At 42.0% G+C, this 14,495-nt stretch overlaps 1 protein-coding gene across 2 annotated transcripts in view; it reads right to left on the reverse strand.

The window, feature by feature from the left end:
- Positions 1 to 13,812, reverse strand: part of RAI14 (retinoic acid induced 14) — a 122,792-nt gene extending 108,980 nt beyond the window's left edge. Inside the window, exon 1 of one of the 2 annotated variants that reach the window (XM_032213562.1) lies at positions 13,076 to 13,812. The gene's annotated coding sequence lies outside the window, so the exon portion shown is untranslated. The remainder of the gene's footprint in view (positions 1 to 13,075) is intronic. The other variant, XM_032213563.1, reaches the window with a different exon arrangement.
- Between the last annotated feature and the right edge of the window lie 683 nt (positions 13,813 to 14,495).

Below are 14,495 nucleotides of genomic sequence, written 5' to 3' on the forward strand. Positions count from 1 at the left end.
AATGAATATTTGCAAGCAGATTCAGCTGTTTTGCAGAGCAAATACATACTATATTCTCAAGTTTGTTTTTATATTTAAAACAGTCTGCACTTTATGAGTGGTACCTCAATACAGGTAGTTCTTGACTTACAAACATAATGGAGTCTACCCATCGTGGTTGTAAGCGGGTCACCTACACGACTAACCCAATTTATTATCTTTTTTTGTGGTCGTTAAATAAAGCAAAAGTCATTAAGAAAACCAACGGTTTGCTATAGGCTGGTTTTGCTGAATAGCTTGATTCCCTCTTCTTTGGGGCAACCCCTGAGATATTGGAATACTGTTACCATATCACCCCTAGTCCTTCTTTTCATCAAACTGGACATACAGCAACCGTTCTTCAAATGCTTTAGCCTGCAGTCCCCTAATCATCTTTGTTGCTCTTCTCTGTACTCTTTCTAGAGTTTCAACATATTTCTTTACATCATGGCAACCAGAACTAGATGCAGTATTCCAAGTGTGGCCTTACCAAGGTATTAACACTTCAGGTAGTCTTGATTCTATCCCTCTGTTAAGGCAGCCTAGAACTGTGTTGGCTTTTTTGGCAGCTGCTGCACACGGCTGGTTCATATTTAAGTGGTTGTCCACTAGGATTCCAAGATCCTTCTCACAGTTACTATTATTGGGCCAGGTACCACCTATATTGTACCTGTGTGTTTGGTTTTCTTGCCTAAATTTAGAACCTTAGTTTTTTCACCACTGAATTTCATTTTGTTAAGATAGCGCCCAATGATCCTTCTGTATCTTAAGCCTATCTTCTGGAGTGCTGGCTATCCCTGCCAGCTTGGTGTCATCTACAAATTTGATGAGTTCCCCATCTATCACATCATCCAAATCATTGATGAAGATATTGAAGAGTACTGGTTGTATCCTGGAGAGTTGGGGTAACCTGGGGAGTACTCTGGGGTATCCTGGGGAGTTGTGTTGCAACTTTGAATAGTTGCCAACTAAGCAAGAACTATCTGTATGGAAGAAATGATAGTGAAAGTAGTGGAATACCTGTGATGTTCAATTCTGCAGATCCTTATTAGCCGACACCAAACAGTAAACATGCATCCAGTGCAGCACAGGGTGTCTCAATCTTGGCCAGCAAAGGAATTCTGGGAGTTGAAGTCCATGCAAGTTGCCAAGACTGAGGAACACTGATGCAGTGACTTTCATGTAGAGATCCTTCTATACCTCCCATGAAGCTCCTCTTTGTTATAATGCTGGATGCTAAGAAGGAATCTGCCCTAAAGCACTTCTAATTATTTACCTATGTGGTCTGATATTGTACTTGGGCAGACAGGACTCTCTATAGAGATCTTTTTTTGACCTGTTTGCAGAGAGCTTTTCTAATCGAGAACAGTAGTGGATTCAAGGAGGCAGGCAGAAAAACATGTTCTGCAACTAAAACAACAGATTGTGGAACCAAAACATGACTTCCCTCCTTAGCAGAAGGGAAAAAGCAAATGCTTCTTAATGGGTTTATTGCAAAGTTAGACATTTGTATGGATCAGCATGTCTGGCCAATGGAAGGCGAAAAAAATAAATCTGGCTGGAGATCTTTCCCCATTCTTTGGATATTTTATTTAGCCATAGGCAAAAGCCTGCACTTAGCATTCAGAGCTCCCATGAAGTAGGGTGCCAATCATGAGCTATCCCAAAAAGGGTAACCAGGGAGAAAAGAAAAAGTTCTTCTCAAGATTTTGAAGAAAGACATGGGGTTCTCCCAACGAGGAATATGCAAAATGTTGAGTTCTGCACATTTCAAGTTTAACAAAGTTGCTTTCCTTTGAAATAAAAATCCAACCATGCTGCAAGTGTTTTAAACTTCAACAGGCTATGCTGAGGTCAAAACATTTCCAAAACGCTGGAAGGAAGAAATTTAAAAACAGTTGCTATTTTAGGTGATGCAATTGTAGAGTATGCAAAAAAAGGGGGCTTGGGAGGCATATGCAGTTGGGGTGAGCTGTTCCAGAAAAAAAAAAAAGAACAATAAAGTAAGGAGCTTTTTAGTAGCTTAATAGCCTTAAGACATAGGAACCAGATTTACACAACACCTCCTTCATCTTCTCCATATAAATTAATTGTTACTATTCTGACAAGTAAAATAATTGTTACTATTCTGACAAGTAAAATTGAGGTTCGAAAGATCTGCAGGAATGGTAAAACTAAAATCCAACAATATGTAATTGTCCCTTCGAGGGCTTGCAGCCCTTTTCGGTATACAGGTCCTCAAGTTACACTTATAATGGACCCTGCCGGTTATGTTATAATTTTAAAATTATAACACACACACTTTTATGTTTTTTTTTGTGTTCATTAAACGAACATGGGAGCTGTAGAATAGAATTATTTATTGGCCAAGTGTGATTGGACACACAAGGAATTTGTCTTTGGTGCATACAGCGTATGTAAGTGCAAATAGTAAGTGCAAATTTGTTGTTGTTAGTTGCAAAGTCCGACCCATCGCGACCCCATGGACAATGTTCCTCCAGGCCTTCCTCTTGAATCCATTTAGGTTCACGCCTACTGCTTCACTGACTCCATCCAGCCACCTCATTCTCAATAGTAAGTGCAAATAACAGGCTTAAGTGAACCCATTGTGGATTATGACATGGTTTTACCGAAAACTGGAAGTGCTAGTTTTCAACAAAACCATCGTAAAATGCAATTTGCGTGACTATGAGATGCTGTAAACAGCCTTAAGTGCAGCTGTGTTACTCAGCACCTGAAGTGTAGTCAGAGACCGCAGGGGTGGGGATGGTGCAACAACTGTCGGAACTTCAGATCCAGGTGGTAAGTCTCTCTTTTCAGGTAGGTCGTAAGTCAAGAATCTGTACAGATGGAGGACACACCCTGAGTGCACACCCAAACCTGTGTTTTTGCAATGCATGTTACTTGGCCATCATAAGAGTGATTTCTTAATCAACTGGAAGAACATCAGATTTCCAAGCTGGTGGCATTATACAGTAGTCCTTGCCTTTCATTCAGTGACCACTCAAAATTACAATAGCATGGGGAAAAAGTGACTTCTGACTGGTTTTCACACTTCTGACTATTGTAGCATCTCTGCAGTCTTTTGGGCAAAACTCATTTAACAACTGCCTTGCTTAGCAACAGATATTTTGGCACAACTGTGGTCATAAGTCGAGGACAATCTGTATAACCAAGACTGACCTGCATAATTTCCATACCTTCCCACTGCAGAGACAAGAAAATTAGTGCTTCACCATTCCCATGATCCTCTTGCTATAGAAAAAGCCTTTTTAAAACAATAAGAGGATGGATTTTTCTGCTCTACATTAGGGAGAGGCTTTTAAAGAATTCAATTCTGGCAGTATTTGTGGAGATGGGATCAGGCTATGAGTTGTGCTGAAGCAGGGCATGTGCACTTGCCAAAGAAAATGAAATATTGTAATCCTTAGCATTCGAGAACAATCAAGCATGAAAAAAACTGATTACATTAGAACAACTCATCAATGGGTACTTCTATAGAGTTGAGCTCTTAAGAACCTAGCACCAGTATCATTACAGTAGAGAAAATACAAGATTGTTTTCAGTTAAAGAGAAAAGCAAGCTATCCTTATCATTTACTCAAATTCAAATACATTTTCTTTTAAAATGAAGTAAAACAGCCAATCTGGAAATAGGTTCCATTAAAGTAGATAAAATCAATCTTTCCGAACCAGTGGTGAAAGTCCAAAATATTCAGAAAACGCCAAGTTGGAAATGGTCAGAGTAAGATTATCACACCTCCAAACAATATTAGTCAATTCCTAAATGATCATACAGTTATTGTGCTTTCAGAAAGAAAATTCCTCCCACAGAAAAATCTATCAGCATCCCATAACGTTGTCAGACAACTGACAGGTTACAACTCATGCAAATGACATAATTCACATCATTTGAGCTATTATGTGACATCACTGTGACTTATCCTGGATACCTATGTGCACTGACTCAGAAGTCTATTAAACACACATCATAAAGTTGCTGCACATCATTCCTTCACAGAAATGCAAATGAGGCATAAGAAGTACATAAAGAAATTAAGGAAACGGGAACTTAGTAACAAATCAACATTTTTAAATTCAGATCCAAAATATGAAACAGCCTCGTGAACCATGGAAATGGAGAACTGGGAAAGATATATTAAAATTAAAACATAACCACACAACCAGGAACAAGAACAAATATCCAGTGAGGCTCTGATGCAATTGTTCCTCTATTTGAGAAAAGCACACACAGTCATAAAATCACATTTTTTATTTCTCAGTGATTTACACAAAAATTCCACAGCATTATTGCTGAGGCAAAACAGGAATTCAGATTCCACATGATTCATCTGATATACATGGGGACATGACATAAAATTGTATTTCCTTGATTTCAGTGTACCGGTAGTCTTTGACTTACAACCACTTGTTTAGCAAGTGTTTGAAGTTACAACAGCAATGAAAAAAGTGACTTCTGCCCATCCTGTGGTCAAAATTTGGATGCAACTGGAATGCATTTACGTTTGCAGTGTCCCAGGATCACATGATTGCCATTTGTGGTCGTAAGTCAAGGACTATCTGTATATGTGTATCAAGGCTTTCTATATATAGGGTAGGACAAGAAGCAATGGGTGGAAACTAATCAAGGAGAGAAGCAACCTAGAACTAAGGAGAAATTTCCTGACAGTGAGAACAATCAGTGGAACAACTTGCCTCCAGAAGTTGTGAATGCTCGAACAACTGAATTTTTTAAGATGTGGGATAACCATTTGTCTGAAGTAATGTAGGGTTTCCTGCATAAGCAGTGGGTTGGACTAGAAGACCTTCAAGTTCCTTCCAACTGTTATTCTGTTCCTCTATTCTACATTTTCTCCTGCAAATACAGGGCCTAAATAGCTTCGAAAGCTAATGTGCTGTTTTTTGTCATTTAAAATGCAACCATCTGTGAGTTCAATTCCCAGGAGAGGGTTTGAATCCATAGAATAGCATCTGGCTACTGACATCTGATGAATCCCGAAGAGGATGAACCTGGTCACATGATGCCTGCCTCTGGTGATCAACATTACATTTTCCCCTAATGTGATCCATATATATATACATGCATGCATGCATGCATGCATGCATGCATACATACATAATTGCTGCACATAGGATAACCAGTGGCACTAAGTTGAGGAAGGTTATTATTAAACATTTTATCTTCCTCATCAGCCACAAAAAGAGGAAGAATTCCAAGAGCTTTACAAGGTCAATAACAAGTCTATAAACCCAAGAGTAGGGATTATCTGGAAGACAAAACACAAAAGGTAAAGAACTCAGTGGGAGGAAAAAGCAGATTAATTGCAGAAGTCTTATGATCTGCTGGAATATTCCAGAAGAGGAGGAGCTGAAGTCTGATGACTCTGCAATAAAATCGCCCCAGTTTTCTCTGCTATATTATTGGAACTATATTTTGAAACCAACAGGAAATGCTTTCCTGGCCATCTATAAATGGGTTAATATCTCAAGGCCATTGTTTAGAAAAGTTACAGAATATATTGTAAATTCCCATTACAGCTAGCTCATTCAATCATGTAGAAGTCATGTGCTTTCATCCATTAATGACAGAGGCAGCATCATGGCAGACCCGTCTTCAAATCTCCATTTCTCAGCCTAACTTTCCTCACAAGATTGTTGCAAGAATAAAGTGAATTGGGCAAAGCCACTTCACAGAACCACAGCTCCTGGTGGGTTCAAGGTACAGTGCATATGGTATCAGTCTAAGAAATACATTCTGAACAAGCAACTTAACTTCCATGTATGCAAACAGGAATACAACGATTACCTGTATAAAAGATCTGAATATAGAATATACCAAAATATTTTCATTACCTCCAACGCTGCTTTCATTTTGAGTTGATATTAAAGGATAATTCTTGTAATGAGTCTTAAACTCTGCTGCCAGTGGGTGGCTCCATCAATTTGCTCTGGGCTTAGTCTTGCGCTAACACAGCTCTCTTGCCAACCTAAATTTCCAAGCTTATCAAATGTAACATGCAGCACCAAATTCTCTTACACGCCTACTCTTCATGTGGGCCATATAAGTTGGGCAGTGTTCATTTTCAATTACATCAGATGGTTCCCTATTTAAGGGAGGGTAGGGAAGAGATCCTTAACCTAGAATTCTGCAATCTCGAAATGTACTGGATTTTAATTCCCAGCATGAGAGATGAATATCCAATCCTCTGGAAAGCAGAAACTCACAGGAAGCAACTATGACCATTTCTATATTTTTCTATATTCAGATATTGTTATTGTAAGAGTAAGTTTGGTGTAATGGTTAAGGCAGGAGACTAGAAAATAGGAGACCATGAGTTCTAGTCCTGTTTTAGGCACACATCAGCTGGGTACCTTGATCCAGCCACTTTTTCTTAGCCTTAGGAAGGAGGCAATGGCAAATCACTTCTGAAAAACCTTGCCAAGAAAACTGCTGGGATTTGTACATGAATCAGACATGACAGAAGTTGAACAGAACAAAAAAAAAATATTTTGTATTTTATTGTAAGTTTAAGATTTAAGATTTAGTTTATTTGTATGCTATGAAGTCATCCAATCTATGACTTATATAATTTAATGTAGTGTGATTATTTGATATTGTAAGTTTTAAGACCCCACTAATGATTGTCCACAAAAAGGGGAATAAAAAGTTAAATAAATCTGGTTCAACTCTGGCCATTATAAAGTATTATACACCAAATATGTTGACATTATACTCTGATACAGCTGAAATTACCTTTTCTTGATCACTTATACTATAGTTCCTCCATCCCCAATCCAATTCTCCTAAAATGCCAGATTTCAACTTTTAGGATTACTAACCATCACAAGAATACAGTATTTTCAGAGGGCACAAAATGCCGTAACTGTATAATAGTGAACAACTAAAAGTGCCATAAACTGTTACAGATTCTCCATTCTGGAAACATTATCACATGTTACAAGCACATGCACAACTTTGATGATGACTGAATGTGTGGACTGGCTACAGAAAAACAGCTGTTGCCAGAAGATGACAATGCTGTAATATAAATTGTAGACAAGCAATATCTGTAAGACAGATATAATCCTTGTTATTAATAATCCTTGTTATTAATCAAAACAATTGGGCTTCTGATGCTCTTCTCAATACACAGTATAAACCCAGTCAAGGTTAATGAACAAACTTTAATTATCTTGCCCATTAGATTAAAAAGCCTGCAAGTCCTATAGGTAAAATTTCTACTGAATTTAAGTCATCTCCAAAGAATACATGAATGTAGCGTATTCTCGATAATAAAAACACAATTTGCTGCTATCCTCTTCCAGAATGTATTTTCTTCAATCTCCTAGTCCAGGGGTGTCAAACTCAATTTCATTGAGGGCCGCATCAGGGCTGTGGTTGACCTGAGGGGAGGGGGGCTGTGTGTGTACGTCAAGCTTGACACCATTCCCCAAACTGCTGGCATGTTTCCTCTTCACATTGGGTAGACCAGGCTGAAGCCACACTGGCCCAATGTTTCCTTTTTGCATTGGGCAGACCAGGCCAAAGCCGCATTGGGTAGACTGAGTTAAAGCGACACGGGCTGGCTCCTTACATTTTCCAGGACGGCCCTGCGGGCCGAATCCAACTACATAGTAGGCCACATTTGGCCCAAGGGCCTTGAGTTTGACACCCCTGTCCTAGTCTAATCTCCACTTTTAGTTTGTCATTCAAGTACTAACAAGGTCTATTCCTGCTTAACATTTTGACATCAACTAAATCTGATAAATCTGATGGAGGGACATAGTGGCTCAGTGACTAAGACGCTGAAGTTGTCAATCGGAATGGTCGGCAGTTTGGTGGTTTGAATCCCTGGCACCACGTAATGGAGTGAGCTCCCGTTATTTGTCCCAGCTTCTGCCAACCCAGCAGTTCGAAAGCATGTAAAAATGCAAGTAGAAAAATAGGGACCACCTTTGGTGGGAAGGTAACAGTATCTGTGCGCCTTCGGCATTTAGTCATGCCGGCCACATGACCACAGAGACATCTTCGGATAGTACTGGCTCTTCAGCTTTGAAACAGAGATGAGCATCGCCCCCTACAGTCGGGAACGACTAGCACATATGTGCGAGGGGAACCTTTACCTAAATCTGATAAGTAAATAACTATAAATAAATAAAAATATATTAACAATCAGTAAAAAGCCCATTCATTCTTTGAACAGGACAATTGGGACTAATCGCCTGGGAAAGGGAAATGATTCCAGCTGAGCGATTTCTTTTTTGTAGAACTTGTAGGCTACTTTCTTTCAATCAGAGAAAAAGAAATATTCATAGTCTGGAAATAAAAGAATTGTCCAAGGGATTTCTTCTACATCAGCACTGTCAAAATGAACAAAATTCTTTTCTAAGTTCAGAAGCCCCACTGATACCTACTCAACAACATTATAAGGGCCCTTTGCTTTGTGTAATTTAGAGAAATATGAAAATAAGTTTTATGGAAGATCAGGTATTAAATTGGAACTAGGAAACCCAGGTCTAGTCCACATGTGACAGTGTAGCTAAGCCACAATTTTCAAAATTGTGGTCTTCTGATAAAATCATAATTGATTACATTTACACACCGTGCAAAGCAACAACCACAGAAACCACACATTGGTTTAGACGCTATCTCTTGTACAACCTATCTCAAAAACTGTTCTTGTGAGGAATAATATTAGAAGAGGCAAACTATCCTGAACCTCTGGGAGGAAAAACAGGTTGTTTATCTAGTGAATAAATGAAATATAACCAAATAAGATAAAGCTGCACCAACTTAAAATGGTTAGGTTTAACAGGTTCATGCAAATACTATATTTCTGTAATTTCTTTAGAGTCAATTTGCATTTGTTATAAAACCACAGGTTACAATTTTTGAATGAATTAATGGTTGACTCACAGGGCAGCAAAAGAAGAGACATTTAAGCTAACTCCTATAATTTCAACCCCTCTCTTAAAAAAAATAATATTCCCGAATCTATTCATTTACAAAGTTTGTATGCCATTTCACAGAGACACTATATAGGTAGTCCTCACTTAATGGCTAGTTGCTTAATGATGTTCAAAGTTGCAACACCTCTCCCCTAAAGGTTCTTATGACATGGTTCCAGAATGGCACCCCACTAGTCACATGACTGCATTTTGGCTAGTTACAGCATTCCACAGTTACATAATGTAAATTACATTGCTTTTGAACAGAAATGCCCATAGGAGTCAACTGGCTCACTTAATAACAGAAGTATTCGCTTCACGGCTGCTGCAAAAATTGGATCAGTCATGTGGGTGCCTTGATTTATAACCGTCATGACTTATGTTGAACAAGCCGGGCTTCATTACAGTGTTAAATCAATAATTACCTGTAGTTTCCAAAGCAATTAAAAATGCTTTGCCAATTACAGAGTAGCAGCAATAGTAGAAAAACTGCTTTTTATACACAATGAATCATCTTTCCAACCACCTTTTCGCATTCACAGATGTAGATTTTTTTAATCAGAAAAACTTAGTTTATTACCATGTTTCCTCAAAAATAAGACAGGGTCTTATTTTCTTTTGACCCCCCCCCCCGAAATAAGCACTTGGCCTTATTTTGGGGGAGGTCTTATTAATTTTGAGGTGCAGGAGGCGGTGAATGTAGTCACCTCATGGCTGCTGCTGTGTTGCAATATTTTTGGGGAGAGCTTATTCTTGGGGAAACAGGGTAGAAGGTTCAACACACATTAAAATTTAGAATACTCCAGCCACTTGAGGAATAATTCAATCAAATCATTGGAAAGGAAATACAAGCTGGGGAGAAAAGCACCCCTTCTCCTCAAAATGAATGAAGCCTACTTTAAAGAAGAAGAAAAAACAAGTGAGAATAAATACAATCACCAATTGTCCTCTGGTCCACTATGGACGGGTGTGTTTCAACTTCAACAGTTACCATCAGAAGCTCTGTATTTTGAACAACACTCTTCCAAAACAAGCTCCCTTTTAGTTTCGCTGTCACTTTGAGCTACTGTATTTGCCAACCATGAAATGCACAATGAAAGGATGGTTGAAAGCGATGCAATTGTGTCCTCAATTAACACAGCAGCCTTCAAGAATTTGCTTTGCAAAAACGTACCAGCAGCACCTCCACTGGCATTTAATAGCAATGGGGAAAAACCGGAGAGAATTTCTCCTGCCTCAATAGACTTGGAATCAAAGAAATTGGTTGAATTTACACATCACTCCTAGCGTGGCTTCCAGGTTTTGTGAATCCAGCTGTTGTGGTTTATTCCACAAACCAAACTCTACATGTACTCAGGCTATGGATACATCTCAGCTTCTGACTGGTTGCTTAGCAACCATTCAACATTCTGGTCCCCGGTACCCACCCACCCCCCCCCCCGCAAGGAATTTAAGACTTGGTTTCAAAGTTGCAACATTGCCCTCCCAGTCACATGGCCAAATTTTGGGTGCTCAGCCTGCATTTATGCCCATTTGTAGTAGTGGCCACATGATTGCAATTTACAACACCATTTTGCCAGAAACTAGTATATTTACTTCCAGTTTCTGGCAAAAAAACTGCACATAGTGAACACTTGGTTCAGTTAATGACAAGGTCTTAATAACAGGTCCGGTCACATGGTAGCCCACTTTATGATCATAATTGTTATGCTCAATTGCTATTTTAAGTCAAGAACTATGTATAAGGAATCACCTTAAACATTGGGACCTAGCAAAGGAATGTGAAAAGTATTCTGAAAAGATATATGCACATCATACAAAACATGATTACATAGGTTATGACTCTCCTGCTCACAAACCAAGATTGCTTCTGTGTAGGGTAAGTAAATAGGAACTCCCCAAGATTAGTGTCATTCTCAGTCATCCAGGTCATGTCCCCAAGATTAGAGATTACAGCTGCTCCTATAAGTCACCAAAGTTTTAATGAAATGAGGATCCGTTTGAAAGCCTGAATCAGCACACATCTCTCTTGCAATCATTGCTGGTTTATAAGAACATATCAGAGAGAGACAAAGGTATCTCCCCTCCACCAACAATTTGCACAAAGCCTGCATTTCTTATTTTAAGATTTCTAATGCTCAAGGACTAGAAGGAAAGCTGGAGGATTCTGCTTTATTAGAACAGAAACTCTGTAGGGCTTACGGATATTTTTTTCATCATGGCAAATATTTTCCTAGTTTCGATAAGCAGAATCAATTAAAAACCAGCAACAAAAGAAACACCATGAAAAAAAAGTTTGCATAGGAGTCATTAAAATGGCAGGAATTTAGAATCTGGGATCGATAAATCATCCACTTAGGCTGAGCAGACGCCTACACTGGAATGGGCTGCCCCACATATTAAATCAAAAGTCGGAGGCTACCTTGGCCCATCTTGAGATGCCAAATCTCAAGAGTGAGCCAGTGTTGGTCACATTACAAAAAGATGTTGAGACTTTGGAAAAAGTGCAGAGAAAAGCAATTAGGATGATTAAAGGCCCGGAGACAAAAACAGATGAAAAATGGTTGCAGGGTATGGCTACTCTAGAGAAAAGAAGGGCTAAGAGTGACAGTATTCCAGCATTTGAGGGGCTGCCACAAAGAAGTCAACTTATTTTCCAAAGTACCAGAAGGTAAGACAAGAAACAATGGATGAGAACAATGGAGAGAAGCAACCTGGAATCAAGGAGAAACTTCTTAACAGTGAGGACAATTAACCAGTGGAACAGCTTTGCCTTCAGAAGTTGTGGTTGTTTCATCACTGGAGGTTTTTAAGAAGAGGCTGGACAGGCACTTGTCTGAAATGGTAGAGAGTCTCCTGCTTAAGCAGGGGGCTGGACTAGAAGATCTCGAAGGTCCCTTCCAGCTCTATTCTGATCCATCTGAATTTCCCTGGAGCTCTCAAAGCTTCCCCAGGAATTATGATTCATGTAGGAAGCTGCGGAGCTGTCAAACTTTTCCAAGAGCCCCCGGCTCGCATTCTCTAGGGCAGTGTTTCTCAACCTTGACAACTTGAAGTCCACAGGACTTCAAGTTGCCAAGGTTGAGAAACACTGCTCTAGGGGAAGGCCGGGCGGGAGGTTAAAAAACAAAAACCTCAAAGGTTGGCCAGAGTCACCCGGGAGGCTTTCTGAGGCGAGGTTCCCCCTTTGGTGGGTCGGGGAGCCAGGAGGTGGGTGGAAGCGGCGGCCAGTCTCTTCCTCGCGACCTCCCTTCCCGCCGAGCAACTTTCCCCGCTCCCACCGGACTTCCAGAGGTGGTTCGCCTCGACTGCCACAGAACAAAAGGGCGAGAGAGAGCGCCTTTCAAGCCGAGGCGCTGGCGGGGGGCTCCTTCGCCCATCCAGACGTCGCCCCCTCCTGTTCAAATTGAAGGAGCCCCCCCCCCGCCCAAAGGGAAAAAGCTCCCTCTCCGCGGGCTCCCATTGCACTACCCTTCCCTAGCTAACACGAAGAGTATCCCGTTCGCTCGGTTTTTTATAATAATAATAGTAGTAATAGTAGTAGCAGTAATAATAGTAATAATAATAATTTGTCAGTGCACAACATATGTACAATTGGTTCCCCTACGAACTCTGCGCCTACCCATATGCGCTGGACCGCAATCGCCATCGTTGCTTTCCAGGATTCCCGGGGATAATGGAAGTTGTAGTCCGAGCTAAAGCAAAGAGCATCTCTCCCCATCTCATATTCCCGGTTCAAAGCCAATGTCTGGAACCGGCTCCGCCTAATTGCACAAATCGCACCGGCGGCTCGGGCATCTTCCCTCTCCTTTTCTGCCCCTCCGGTTCTAGCCACCTTCGGTCTTTTTCTCGAGGACTTGCGAGACAATGCAGCCATTCATAGGCTGGATCGCTCCTTCTCGGGCCGTCAAGGTCTCCCACCCTTTCCCTCTCCCAAATAAGAATCCCAACTACAAAAGAAGGAACGGGATAGGGGTGGGGGGGGGGGAGGTTGAAGGAAAGCTGGCGGGAAAGGACGAAGACTTGTGAAAATCCTCCAAGCCAGGCATTGGAAGCTCGCCCCAAAAGTTCCGGCAAACGCTACTCACCCCATAAAAAGATTTGCTGCACCCTGTTGCTAGTGGATGCCGGTTCCGGCTGCAGAGCCCCGAGCTGCCGAGCGGCGCTTTCGGACACAGGAGGCGGATTTGGTCGCTTCGCAAAATGTAGGAATCGCGTTTGCTTCTTCCTCCCTCCCCCCCCGCGGCGCTCGGTTCTGCTACGGGGCGGTTGTTACTCCTCGCTCGCTTGCAAACTGCTGGCTTGTTCGCTTCTGCAAGCCACGCGCGCGCTCCCATATGCTGAGCCTCGAAAATTACTTCACGGCGTTGTAAATGCCCCGGAGTGGGCGGGGGGATGACGTCACGGCGGAGCCCACGTGACGCGGCGAAAGGCGCCTCCGCCACCGCTGCTGCTGCTGCTCCGCCTCGGGGGACCGGCGTGGCGCCGGGTCTGGGGGCGCTGGCTTGACGGGCGGGAGGCCGGTCACGTGCTTCGCGCGGCCTCTCAACCTCTCGCGCCTCCCCCCCCCCCCACACCGCTTCTTCGTTCCTTTGATGAACTTCGTGGGTTGCTGGGGCCGCCCCGGGATTGGACTTCAGCGCCTCCGGCGGCGGCGGCGGCGGCGGCACCGGGTCCTTAGAATTCGTTTCTGCTGGTAGGGAGAAAGAACCCCTCAAAAACCCCGTTCCTCTGCTTTGGACCCCAGCCGATGAAAACGCCCAGGAGCGCCTGGATTGGTGCTCCTGTAAGGCTATAGCGAAGCAGGTCGTCATGCACCGAAGTTGCCTTAAATCCTTATGTGCCCAATAAAGTATTGTTCGCTCTTGGCCAATAAAGACTTCTGTTCCATTCTCTTGGGTATGTTCGATAGCCATTTGTCTGAAGTGGTGTAAGGTTTCCTGCCTAAGCTGGGGTTGGACTAGAAGACCTCTCAAGGTCCCTTCCAGCTCTGTTATTCTATTCTATCTATTCTACTCTTCCATTCTCCTGTTCCCTTCCATCCCATTTCCATGGCCCATGTTCTGTTCTATCCTATCTTATCCTATCCTATCCTATCCTATCCTATCCTATTCTTTCCCTATTCTTTCCCTATTCCAGTGATGGGTGAACCTTTTTGGCATCCAGTGCCCAAACCAGAACGTGTGTGCATGCACACGCTGGAAACAAGAAGACCAGCTGGCCAGCATGCACATGCCTGTTTTTTGTCCGATTTTTTGGCCATTTTCCAGCTGTTTTCTGTGCCGTTTTCAGGCTGTTTTCCGGGGCTCCAGCATCTGCGAAGACCATTAGCCAGTGCACATGTGCCTGCCAGAAACCAGAAGAGCAGCTGGCAACGGTGTTCGTGCCCACAGCGAGGGCTCTGCATGCCACCTCTGGCACACGTGCCATAGGTTCGCCATCATAGTCCTTTCTCTCCTATCCTTTCCTTATTCTATTCTTATTCTGTTCTATTCCATTCCATTCCAT

This window comes from Thamnophis elegans, chromosome 3, assembly GCF_009769535.1.
Source record: "Thamnophis elegans isolate rThaEle1 chromosome 3, rThaEle1.pri, whole genome shotgun sequence".
NCBI lineage: Eukaryota > Metazoa > Chordata > Lepidosauria > Squamata > Colubridae > Thamnophis > Thamnophis elegans.